Source organism: Ostrinia nubilalis, chromosome 22 (assembly GCF_963855985.1).
Source record: "Ostrinia nubilalis chromosome 22, ilOstNubi1.1, whole genome shotgun sequence".
Lineage (NCBI taxonomy): Eukaryota > Metazoa > Arthropoda > Insecta > Lepidoptera > Crambidae > Ostrinia > Ostrinia nubilalis.
Genome location: NC_087109.1, coordinates 9,147,387 through 9,161,629, shown reverse-complemented (window position 1 = coordinate 9,161,629; position 14,243 = coordinate 9,147,387).

Genomic DNA, 14,243 nt, shown 5'->3' with positions numbered 1-14,243 from the left:
ACCTAGAGATGGGTTTGTAGCCAGCTAGTTTGGATAATAACTGATTATTATCTATTAATAGCCATTAATAGCCATCCATTGGCTAGTAACCCTGCTATTAATAGTTTCTTACGTTTTTTCTTCCACCTTTAAAATCAAATCAATATTAAAATCAAATATTACTCAAAGAAACAAAAAAGAACTAAAAAAACATCAATGTAATTTATATAAACGATATTGTAGTTAAAAAAGAATCTAAATATATAAAAGGAGAAACTGACTGGCTTAGTGACAGATCAACGCACAGCCTAAACGGCTAAACGTAGGCACTCGAAAGGAAGGGACGTAGCTTAAATACCGTAGAGGTGCACTAAGAAAGGAATTACCGAAATTCCCAAGGGAACGGGAATTAGCGGGAAAATCCTTTTGTATGAAAAATCTAAACCGCTTAAGTCAGACGCTTGAAATTTGGCATGTAGGTACATTGGTAAACTTAAAGCTTAGTTACAACAAGGAATTCCTGAAATTCCCACGGGAACGGGAATTAGCTGGAAAATACTTTTGTATGAAAAAAGTATACCGCTTAAGTTAGACGCTTCAAATTTGCCATGTAGGTACCTTAGTAAACTTAAAGCTTAGTTACAACAAGGAATTCCCGAAATTACTACGGGAACGGGAATTAGCGGGAAACTCCTTTTGTATGAAAAATCTAAACCGCTTAAGTTAGACGCTTGAAATTTGGCATGGAGGTACCTTAGTAAACTTAAAGCTTAGTTACAACAGGATTTTCCAAAATTCCCACGGGAACGGGAGTTAGCGGGAAAAACCATTTGTATGAAAAAATCTAAACCGCGTAAGATAGATGAAGGGGTAAAACGGGATCCACGCGTACGAAGTCGCGGGCGGCCGTTAGTGCTTAATAACAGGCGACACTAAAAAAATAGGTACATAAAATACCCAGAAAATGTCCATAAATAGTAAAAACTCACATATTTTTTTACTTTTTTTGTCGATAAAAATAGGTTTAGTAGTTTCGCCTATTTTCGTATGTGCACTTTCTTAAGACTCACAATGTACTAGCGGCCGCCCGCGACTTCGTACGCGAGGATCCCGTTTTACCCCCTTCATCTATCTTACGCGGTTTAGATTTTTTCATACAAATGTTTTTTACCGCTAACTCCCGTTCCCGTGGGAATTTTGCAATATCCTGTTGTAACTAAGCTTTAAGTTTACTAAGGTACCTGCATGCCAAATTTCAAGCGTCTAACTTAAGCGGTTTAGATTTTTCATACAAAAGGATTTTCCCGATAATTCCCGTTGCCGTGGGAATTTCGGGAATTCCTTGTTGTACCTAAGCTTTCAGTTTACTAAGGTACCTACATGCCAAATTTCAAGCGTCTAACTTAAGCGGTTTAGATTTTTCATACCAAGGGATTTCCCGCTAATTCCCGTTCCCGTGGGAATTTCGGGAATTCCTTTCTTAGTGCACCTTTACGGTACCTAAGCTACGTCCCTTCCAAATTTCAAGTGCATACGTTTAGCCGTTTAGGCTGTGCGTTGATATGTCACTAAGTCAGTCAGTTTCTCCTTTTAACGTGGTTTAGATTTTTTCATACAAATGTTTTTTCCCGCTAACTCCCGTTCTCGTGGGAATTTTGCAATATCCTCTTGTAACTAAGCTTTGAGTTTACTAAGGTACCTGCATGCCAAATTTCAAGCGTCTATCTTACGTGGTTTAGATTTTTTCATACAACTGTTTTTTCCCGCTAACTCCTGTTCTCGTGGGAATTTTTCAATATCCTCTTATAATTAAGCTTTGAGTTTACTAAGGTACCTGCATGCCAAATTCCAAGCGTCTATCTTACGTGGTTTAGATTTTTTCATACAAATGTTTTTTCCCGCTAACTCCCGTTCCCGTGGGAAGTTTGCAATATTCTCTTGTAACTAAGCTTTGAGTTTACTAAGGTACCTGCATGCCAAATTTCGAGCGTCTATCTTACATGGTTTAGATTTTTCATACAAAAGGATTTTCCGGCTGATTCCCGTGCCCGTGGGAATTTCGGGTATTCCTTTCTTAATGCACCTCTACGGTACCTAAGCTACGTCCCTTCCAAATTTCAAGTGTTAAATTTGTAAACTATGAAGGGATATGTTTAATCATTAGTATAACATTAATAGCAGGGTTACCATCTGAAATCGGCTATTATTGGCTATTAATGGCTAATAACTGCTTTTAATCCGTTATTAGCCAATTGCTATTAATCGGATTATTAGCACTTACCCATCTCTACCCATACCCCATACGTATGTGTTTGATGAAAAAAATTTTTTTGAGTTTCAGTTCTAAGTATGGGGAGCCCTCAATATTTATTATTATTTTTTTATTTTTGCATCAAAATCTTAATGCGGTTCACAGAATACATCTACTTACCAAGTTTCAACAGTATAGCTCTTATAGTTTCGGAAAAAAATGGCTGTGACATACGGACGGACGGACAGACAGACATGACGAATCTATAAGGGTTCAGTTTTTTGCCATTTGGCTACGGAACCCTAAAAATCAACGGTGTGCGCCTACTATAACGGAAATTATTGGAACCCACAGACAAGGTAGACTATGGACGGAAACGGATCTCTATTTTTTTTACTGAAAGTGATACCAACGCACAATTTCACTCCCAAAAATATGGGAAAATAAATACCTTGTTAATAATTTTTAGTCCTATAAAGTCGATTAGCAAAGTAAGCTCTGTCCTACTTTGGTCCTATTTGAATTTTAATTATTCAAACATTTTACAAATAATCAATTATTTATATTCTAACTTATGTCAAAACCAGATTCTTATACTTAGCAAGATTAAATTAGTATAATAATACTTAATCAATAAAGTTAAATTAACGATTAAACTATACCGACCGGCTACGCATCCCTTAATCCAAGTTCTTTGAGCAACCAAAAATTAGTACTCAAATACGTCATGAGAGGGCGCTGCTTCGTTCAGTCAAAATCCTCCATCCAGTGTAAAGACCTGCTGTGTTCAATAAATATACTGTGAATTGTGAGTTGTGAGTGAATAGGTATTTGTGAGTGCAGAAAGACCTAATAAAGCTATTGGATGTAAGCCCCGGCCGAGCAATTTGAAAAAAACCCGACTGCAAGTAAGCGACGCGTCGCCCGGCAGCGTTGGCCAAGTAAGTCCCAAAACTTCCCTACTTGTAGCAAGCCAGACAATGTAGAAACTCCCCTACCTAGGTTCAATATTTCTTCAGATGCAAAATCGGATGTTGGGAGTGCAAGTCATGTAATGAGGCAACACTGCTAATGTCAAAAAACCGGCCGGCTCGGCTCCTGGCTCGCTCAGACATCATTCATTCATTGTAGAGATGTTCAATCCGGTAACCTTATATCGATATTCTGGATGACAATGAATCATAAAAAAACTGCATCAGTCCACTTTAATTAAACCATGTCGTTTATTGACATTGCATTGCTATGAAGAGGTGGGGAATTAAATACTTTTTGTTATAAATATGCCAAAGTTATATGCTAAAGTAACTCTCGTGAAAATACGGTCGGTACCTACGTTTACGCTTGATATAAAATTAATTAATGTTCTTTCCTCGACCTAAACATTCTTGTTTATCCACACGTTTATCGATCCACCAACGAATCGAATATACTACTGTATCGGACAATGGTACAAAAATCGAGTTGAATCGATCCATTTCGACACATATTGAACATCCTTAATTCATTGCACGTTGCTTGTCATTGCTATTAATCATTCATTCAATTTCAATTTCATTCGTTCATTTTCATACTTGCTTCATCAACGTTGGCTTGTGTTTTTGTTGTTTTTCTCCCAATATTTCTTGATTTTTGAAAGATTTGTCTGAATTATTGACTGAATTTACAGCCTCACTGGTCTTAGTTTAGGTTATCATTGTTGTGGAAAAGTGATCATAATGAGAGTCGACGATTCCAAACCCTGGTCGCGTGGTTTGTTTATTTCTTGCTGTAATTTTTGCAGTATTAACGTTGTTATCTCATATCACAAAAATTACACATGATTTTGTGTTCAAATGGGCATTTTAATAGCTTTGTCTAGATCTATGATGAGGTGACAGTTACACGGTGCACATGATGGAGTTTGACACCTTTCGTATACTGTAAAATACAATGACATGCTATTTTATGTGCATTGCCATGAATACTAACTGTGTCTGCCTGATGGTTATTGATTTTCATCTGAAATTGAGTTGACCTTGTGACACAGAGCTGGCGTTTTTAATTTGGTCTAAATAAGTATTCAGTGGTTTACACTTTACATTTCTATCATTTACTTGTGAAGTGTCTGTCGTTGGTTGATTTTGTCCTAATTATTTACTGTACTAAGAAGGAGAGAAAAGGGTGGATTTTTTTGCATTTCAAATGTCAGGTAGGTTGGTGGTTTTAAAGTTTTGTAACATGGTGGTCAGAGGTTAGGGCAGCAGGTAGTCAAAATGTCTTGGATGTCTTTTAATACGGTAGTTGTGTCAAAAATTCATTTAACAACAACACAATATTAAGGTCATTGATCGATAATGGATGTTTTTCAAGTTAGCATCATAAAATTAGGTAAACCTTATTAAATCTGTGATTTTACCACAAGAGAAATGTGTGTGGTTTTAAATTGTAATAAATAAAAAAATGTAATGGTTTTTCAGCACAAATTACTTTCAAATTATTATGTACGTAGATATCTGGGAATTTCGGGAGAGCATGCATGCTTACTCACCTAATATGTACCAGACTGGTTTTTTCTAGATTTACCTTCAAGTGAGGTACATGACACAAAGTCAGCAAAACATCATATTTAAAGAAAGCTTTGAAACGTAAATGAGATATTATGGTTGGAGTAACTTAAGGTTCTTGAATGTTCTATAAAATGGTTGATATTTCTTTGGTTTTGTTTTGGCATTTCAGCATATTGGTAATATGAATATCCGAATAAGGAAAAGATGATTTAAATCTTATGTGCGTAGTATTCTCTGCATAATAATTCGATGGGTGCCTGGAATAAAGCCGCAATCGATAAAACACAATTTTACAGGAGAAGAGATTTAGTGAAATTTTTGAATAATAACTAAACTACGAGGCGTATCCAAATGGTTTGTATATCAAACGATGCGTTATTTTTTCTGGAGTAACATATAATGTGCATAAGGTTATAGTGCTTAGAATATACCTTAAAAAAGGTAGAAATACATATTGCCGCTTCATACATTGAAAGTCGGTTCCGTAAGAGTCCATTGTGGTTTTATTCCGGTAAAAAGTGCAAAAGTAATCATACAGCAATAGTGCATTGCAGCGTTGTGCGCTGATCTGAAGGATGTATGGCGAATACAGTAATAGCGGTTTGCTTGAATTTAATGATCGACTTGGAAAATGTACTGGTGAATGCTGTGTACATTATATGTTCATATGGTCCGTATCGAAATGAGTACAAAGTTGAATATCTAGAGTGTTTCGTTAATCCCAACTAATATTATAAATGCGAAAGTAACTCTGTCTGTCTGTCTGTCTGTCTGTCTGTCTGTCTGTCTGTCTGTCTGTCTGTCTGTTACGCTTTCCCGCTTAAACCTCGCAACCGATTTTGATGAAATTTGGCATAGAGATAGTTTGAGTCCCGGGAAAGAACATAGGATAGTTTTTATCCCGGTTTTTGAAACAGGGACGCGCGCGATAAAGTTTTTCTGTGACAGACAAAATTCCACGCGGGCGAAGCCGCGGGCGGAACGCTAGTATCTTTATATAAAGTAGTGGAATTCATTAGTACATAATGATAATATTATAATATTACACGCTTTTGCCCGCGGCTTTTTCGTAGTTTAGAAGTTATCAATAATTTTGTAACTTTTTTTCAATTTCATGACCTAGTAGGCTTTAAGAAAACTTATCTTTATTTCGGGTAGACTTATCTCAGATTTCTTTATTTTGACAATATCGCTATTAATTGCAAATGTTTGAAAAAAATATTCACCTTCCTATCTTTGATGCAAGATTCAAAATTTTTGCTAGTAACATAAAAAAAATGCTTTTAGCAGAACATTCTCAAAATTTCAACTTAAATGTTTAAATAATAAAAAATTAGAACTTTCATAGGTCTAAAATAATTTTAAAAACTGCGCAGTTTTCTGGACATTCATAATAATACAAAAAAAACATGTACTTAATAGGCCACTATTTTTGTAATCGCTCCACTAAAGTGGTAAGTCGCTAAATGTTTTTGACTTTCTTAAAGTGAATTAATATGGGCAATCTTCTAAGTTTACATTACGTAGGTAGAACAGATTTAGAGACAATAACTGAACAGAACATGTTTTTATTCTCAGCAAGGAAGCTTTTGCCCTTTATCACACCTGGTGGAAACTGTGATCAGGCTCAAGGTAGAAGGAAACTTCAACTACAGAGAAACTATGGCTTCCTACCTCCAATGCCGAAACATATTGTTATTATAAATAAGCTTTAATGAACATAAACCAAATATCCCTCCTTCTTCTCTTCCTAAGTCCCCATTATCTTCCTAAGTCTGTCGCCATAACAATAATGTTGACAGCATTACTGTGTTCCAGCAGTTGTCAGGTAGGTACACAGCATTGCTTGATGTAAATTCAATCAACATATTTTTATTGCATAGAAGAACACCATGAAGTATTATTACTTAAGAAAGTTTAAAGAAATTGTACAAGTAGGTAATGTTTATTGTGACTTGGTACACATAGTTTGTTTCAGGGAACAAAGCCGCAATGGCCGTTACTTGTAGAAGTTTGAAATAAAACTTTTAACATTGAACATGCCACGATTATTCTGGTAAACAAATTTCCGGGAATAACGATTCAATATCCATAGTGCTTTTGGTAAATCAGCCAGTTTCAAAGATAAAATTCTGAAAAAAAATCACAAGGTGTATAGGGACCCCCAGATTACGAAAATCGCTTAATCGGAAAACTGCTGCTATGGCTATTGCGGCTTTATTCCAGGCACCCATCGAATTGTATTTCATACATAATTAAATTGTATTTACAAAGATGTTCCATTGTCTGCTCTGTCCAATATTGAAATAGCTACCATAGTGTTGTACATCCTTCATCATATCTTTTTATTTTCTGACATAGGTATAAACTGTGAGACATTTGTTTGGTGTATTCATTGACTTATTTATTGGAGGTGGAGGGTTCTAAAGTGAAGATGAGCATGTTCATATAATATAGACTTGCTTTCAGATTCATATTATTAAATTTTGTGTTTTTAAATACATTTTTTTGAAAAATAGTAGTAAGTAAATTGAATAGTCAATTGTTGGTCCTACCATAGATATTGTGTAACCACAGAAAATAGTCCTATTTTTTCTTGACACAAAGTTCACCTCAATGGTGCATCACATACCTCAAAGACTAATGCTTTAGCATTCAGCTTCTTACTTGTTAATAAACATAGACTTTCCGTAGGATAAACGAAGTCCTGTTTCTATCAATTATGTTGCTCTTATCTAATGATAGTAAAAACATGTTACACTGTTCAGTATTAAAGTGTATTTTGTCATCAATTAAAAGATAAAAATTGATAGTACCTATTTTCAATAATATTGAAGTTACTTATACATCTGGCAACATCATACGGATATAAAACGTATCTAGAACGATATAAATACATGTGCTGAAGCAGGTGTCAATATTTGTTAGTTAATGCTAAAAATAAATTACTACCTACTGTCTTGCAACGTTGCAACACACCTGGTTTAATAAGGTGTATTAATAATATAATACACTGATATTTCATATATTCAAACACCATATTTAAGTACAATTTCTCTCTTTTGTGTGCTGGTGTTTTTATTTGGTTTGAATTCAGTGATTATAGTTTTTACAATTCCGTCTATTAATTATTTTGCTAATCTAAATAAATTTTTACAATAGGGATGATGACTGGGTGATTAAATTGAAATTCTATTTAGTCCGTCAGATAATTAACTCATATTTTTAATTTTTTTCCATAATCCAATCTACTAATTTAGTTGGGTTTTATTAAAATTGATTAACTTTTCAATAATCATTATTTAAAACTAGGTAAACTAAATTAATCAGTTACTCTGTTTAACAATAGCATCACAGATAAAATTACTCAGTCATTATGTAAGTACTACTGTTATGAACATAAAGTAGGAGGTAGGCACCTTCATACAAATATTGAATCAGTCAAATCAAAGTAGGTATAATCTGGGGTTACATCATTCATCATCGTCGTTCATTAATTCTTTAAGAATATCATCATCATTTTTGTAGTAGGATTTTCGCCGAGCTCGGATATTTTGTAAACCACTTGGACCAGGACCATCCATATTACTACATATCAGTAGTCTTCGTAAAAAGTTAAAGCCGCGAATTTAAATTTATTTTTTCTCACTTATTCAAAGTAACTTTTTCCATAGTTTTAATGTCTGATATCTTTTCATCCATATTACTACATATCAGTAGTCTTCGTAAAAAGTTAAAGCCGCGAATTTAAATTTATTTTTTCTCACTTATTCAAAGTAACTTTTTCCATAGTTTTAATGTCTGATATCTTTTCATTAGACAAAATTTTCAGTTTATTTGCTTTATTTTCCGTTGTATTTTTTTGTTGACTCGTTATTTTTGTAACGGTTTCATTCTGCATCTCGTTTATTTGTATGTCATTAATAACAATTTCATTTTCACACAGTAACATGTCGTCAAATATGATAGGCATTGTTTTTATTGAATTACTTGCTATAAAATCAAAGTCATTTAGTGTGTCAAGTAATATTTTTTCAGTGTTTTCTCCGTTTTCTTCTTTATTTTCTTTTACAGCTATATTTTGATCATTGAATGTGTTAAGTAGGAGTATTTTTTCACTGCCTTGTCCGTTTTCTTCTTTATTTTCGTTTTCAGCAGTATTTTGATTTTGTGTTTTAGTTTTTTTCCCTACACCTTTTCCTTTGTATTTTTTATTATTTTTGCTATTATTAGTAATCTTCTATGGAACATGACAGGAAAGTAGAACATTTCATTTTAAATAAATATTTGGACTATTTTAAAACTTCTCACGTGAGAATGAATCTGAAATGGATGTTTGGTATATTTTAATAATTAGAAAGAAAAAAATATATTTGGCAACAAATTAAATCATCTCTACGTCCATGTTTCATACATTCATTGATATGAATTTTTAAATTTTTTACACATAAAAGCAAATTCAGAACAATTTTTTGTTGTTATTCTTATTTCTAGGTATTAAAGCAATAAAAATGAGCCATGCATAACCCGTGCGCAAAAATACTGTAGACAGTTGTAATTGAAGAGGATTTTTTGAAATAAAAATCAAATTGGTGAGGGGAAAATGGCCTTTAATTAGAAAACAAAATTCCTTGATTTGATTTCAAAAAGCCGTGACAAATCATCAAAATCATCATAAAATAAAAAAAAAATATTAATTAAATTTTCAAAATGGCCCCCACCCTCCTGTAAACACACAATGGCCCTCATGGCAACACTTTGTGTTATTCGACGCAATTCTGCAGGATTTTCTTTTATTTCTGCTGCAGCTGTGAAAATTCTAGCCGTCAATTGCTCGCGGCTTTCTATGGGCACAGCGTACACTTTCTGTTTCATGTACCCCCAAAAATAAAAATCTAATGGTGTAAGATCCGGAGATCTTGGCGGCCAGGCAATAAATAGGTCCTCCTCTACCGATCCACTGGACCCACTTTTCATTTAAATAATCACGAACTGTACGTGCAAAATGTGCTGGAGCTCCATCTAACTGCAACACCATTCGCCTTCTCGTCGCTAATGGAACGTCACCCAAAAGCAAGGGCAACGTATTTGTTAAGAAGTCCAAATACGAGAATTGAGTCTGGAAAGATGTCTCTCTAATTACGTGAGGGTTTTCAGCGGCCCAGACATGTAAATTTCGATGGTTGGTGATACCCGCTCTGGTGAATGTGGCTTCGTCTGTCCACAAAATGTTTTTCATAAAATGTGTAAAATGGGTTGTTTCGTTGCTGTGTAATTATCCAGCCAGAAAAGACAGATCTCGCACGGTAATCGACAACCCCCAGATGTTGAGCACGCCGGAAATGATACGGATGCAGACCTTCTCTTTTCAATATTCTCCAGACGCGTATTCTTGGTATACCGACTCTTATCGACAGGAGACTGATACTGGTGTTTTAAAACAGTCTATCTTAATCATACTTTTATCGAAATCATCTATATCTTTCACTGGACGTGGCAAAATGCTTTCGTTGATGCATTGTTTGGTGCTCCCTACAATTTCCAAACTGAATACACAAATCTTGGCTGTAAGGTCATACTTGACTGAAATTGGTCGTCTTACATTTTTTGGGATCATTTAATTCCGCTAATTAGCACATTGTTGATGACAATGCGCGCTTGAGGTTGAATGTTTGTTCCAACGAGTTTAATATTGTTGTCGAAAAATGCGTCCATATTAAAATAAAAAGCTTTGAAGCTTTAAGTTTCTATGGTACAGTGGTAAGAAGTTGCTTGTGAAAAGAAATCAAATACATTGAACGTTTCAGAGTTGCTCGGTACTTCCTTTTCGTTTTTCTTTCGTCTGAACCAGCGCCGCCGCTCGCCTACTCTCCGCTAGATAGTGGCTTAACCTGTCCGCCCCAAATACCTGGAAAGAAATAACCTGTTAATACTTTTCCAAAGCCAGTTCTATTCGGAACTAGTGCCGGCGCTCGTCGTACTCTTCGCTAGCGCCAGTACCTGCTGGGTGGCGTAAAGATAGTGGCTTAACCTGTCCGCCCAACTTCCTGGAAAGAAATAACCTGTTAAATACATTTTCAAAGCCAGTTCTATTCGGCACTAGCGCCGGCGGTCGTCGTACTCTTCGCTAGCGCCAATACCGGCTGGGATCTTGCACAAGGCGTTACCCAGGACATTCGAATATCCGAAGGTATTATGCTTCGCGGTCAGGATTTTTTTATTTTTTTTTAGGTCCTTCAGAACCTTGCTATAAATAAAAACTACTGCTGTACTGCTTCCAGCAATTACAATAATATTGTTGTTGTACTGCACTGCATCCCTTCGCCATTTGTTAAAGTATGAGGCATTCATATCATGGTGGTAGTCTACCATTTTCGATTTAGTGCTAAAGACCAACAATGAGTTGGGCACAGGACCTGTCTCTGACCTGTTTCTTACCTTATTCCGTTCTCGTCTATAGGCAGCTCTGAGATGTTCTATTTTTTTCTTAATTTCGGTAATAGTCGCAAGGGGGTAATATGACTTCCATTTTTCTTAAAGTATTTGAAATGCTTGATTGCGTGCATCTTTATTACAATAAAGGCTATGTGCGGTATTCCTCAAACATGGAAGGTCTTTATACAACTCCAACAGCTCTATAACAGCTTTTTTCTCGGTACTAACGATGTCTTCATGGCGTCGTGCCGAATTTATGTCTGTGAACACGTTACGTGTTGCGTGTACGGAGGCTCAATTGCGACTAAACTGACATTTGGTTCGGTGCGCCGTCCACACGATCGAATCGGTTCGGAACGCACCGCGTTCGATATGCAAGCGCTCCGAACCAGCCGTACCGATATTAATAATAATAATGTCCGGCGGACCGTGCGCCACACGATCGAATTTGGTTCAGAGCGCAATATGTTCGTGGTCCGTTCCGAACCAAGTTCGATCGTCTGTGAATACTTTTAGCCCTGTGTTTTCCGTTGCAGCAAGAAAAACAGGGCAAGTTAGACTACAAAAGAAGGGTGAAATTACCACCTTGTCACCACTACAACAACGTTGCGGACGTCAATTTATTCCTTATCTTGCAACAGGCGGTACCCAGGACATTCGATTCTCCGAAGGTATTATGCTTCGCGGTCAGGATTTTTTTATTTTTTTTAGGTCCTTTAGAACCTTGCTTTTTTAGTTTTTTTTCTATCATTGCATGCATGCTGTCTACCTCCATCTGGGTATGGCCTACTTCTAAATATTTTTGCTCAATTGTTACATTATACAGCATGGCTGTGTTGAAGAGAGCATTACTTAAGATGACGTTTCGGTTTTGGTATGTACACCCATCTGTGTACAATATTATGTGTCTGTTATTTCCATGCAACGGACCCATGTGTGTTAGAAAACCCGTATAGATTTGTCGAAATTCTCGCTGCAGTTGTGGTGTAATAAATCTTATAGTTTTACTACTTTTGCGCCTTATGATTGTATTTCAATCGTTAAAGTCTGGATATCAGGTTTGTTTAAATAGTTTTAATAGTTTATTCATTAAAAAAAATAAGAGCGTTATGAGAACTTATTATGCTAGATTTTACATTAGTTTATAGTCTTTTTAGCCTGAGCTAGGTTAAAACCTGTGTTTCAGGTTTAATCGCTTGTATCTTATAATATGTTGGGATTATAGAACAGTTCCCTTTGTTAAATTTCTAAAGTAAAAATGTTGTGCTTTCGTTAAATCTGCTTCAATCAAAAAACTCAATCCGTTAGCACTCCATTCTATTCTATGAGACTGGACACGAGGACTCGCTCGCTGTGTTTTGTGCTTTTCCTTTGACTACTGTACTACTTTAACTTTGACAAACATTAAAAATCTGTCAAACTCCATACAAAAAACACCGGTTATCGTTATAGTTAGTCTTCGTCCTGGCGCTCATGAGCTCGTGTATGGCTTTCACGTCTACTGTATCTGGGAACTCTTTGGTTACTGCGGCTTTTAAATCGTCCCAGCTTTTGAATGGACGTTCAGCTCGAAGCCATAGTTGCGCAGTGTCCGTAAACGATCGTCGTGCCACCAGTAATTGTTGTAACGGGGACCAGCCAAATATCACCAGAGGAAAAATATTCACCTCTGGGAGATTACCATCAATGGTGGTAAAGCACCCTTACTCGGAATCCTTTATTTTTTCAACGGTCGCGAATTCGTACAGTTTTGTTGCGGCTTGTTTTCAAAAGGCCTTTATGTCTGCATGGATTAAACTTGCAAAGTTCAATAATAAACTGTCGCAATCCATATTGGTATATCTCCGTTCACGCCCTAGTTAAAGATGTTAACTCGCTAATTGATGTCTTTATTCCCTCAAAGTTCCTCTCTTAATCGTCGTATTATGTGAGCTTTGTAATTTCTCGTTCTGCCGCGCCGGTCAGGCTTCTGAGTTCTAGCCCAGCGCTGTAGGATATTGCACCCGATATGGGCTTCTTCATTTGTGTCCATTTGATATGTGATGAAAATAGTTTATTTACAAAATTAAACCAGTCATTCTGTATATCTCCATGTATGGTGTATAGTTGGTAGGCAACATTTAAAAGTGCCGTCACCGAAATAGTGTTGAATTTGGACATAAACTATTTTTAGCTGGGCGTTTCAAACCGATGTTGGGTAACTTTTTTCCTATTTCGTCACACACTTGGATGAAGTATTTATCAAAATGTGGATCGAAATCTTCTTCAACTACTTCACAGTTTTCAATTAACATATTGTCAAAATATGAACAATCTAAGTCATTTTCATTATCATGAAATGATGAAAAAAATACACTGACACACTGGTTATTGCTCATTATTAGAGAAGTTGGAAGTTCACCACAAATTATTTTTTTCTAGAGAACAGTTAGTTGTGATGTTATACTTCTCAAAAATACCAAATAAAAATAATTTGAGTGTCGGTGTTGATATCAAACAATACTTCTACATGAAGTACGCACTTGTAGTGCCTTTACCTTTTGAGCATAATCCACTTAATTTTAATTTTAAATCCTCCTTAGAATCTTTATTTGTAATTTGCTTTTCAGTCTTCCAAATCATTGAGATTTTTTATTTTTTAAACCCTAAGGGTTCTTACACACGAACAGCATTTTGCTGTCGACGCATGTAACTGCAGTCGACGTCAGAAGGCGACGGCTAGCTGTCGACATGCTGCCGACGTGCTGTCGACGCGTTCGCGGCCGCCGCCGGCAGGTGGCGACAGCTAGCCGCCTCCGCCATTTTGAAGGTCAACTGTCAGTCAGTAGTCCAGGAGCTTACACGCACACCTAATGAGTTCCGAACAAATTGATTCGGAATTGCTAAAAAATTAGTGCTGTCAAAAACAATGAAATAATATGGAACTCGAATACCATAAGACTACCATAATAAAACATTAAAAAATAGAGCATGGGCGTCGGTGTGTGTAGTCTCGTTCTCTATTCAATAACATTTCTTAAACCCACAATGAC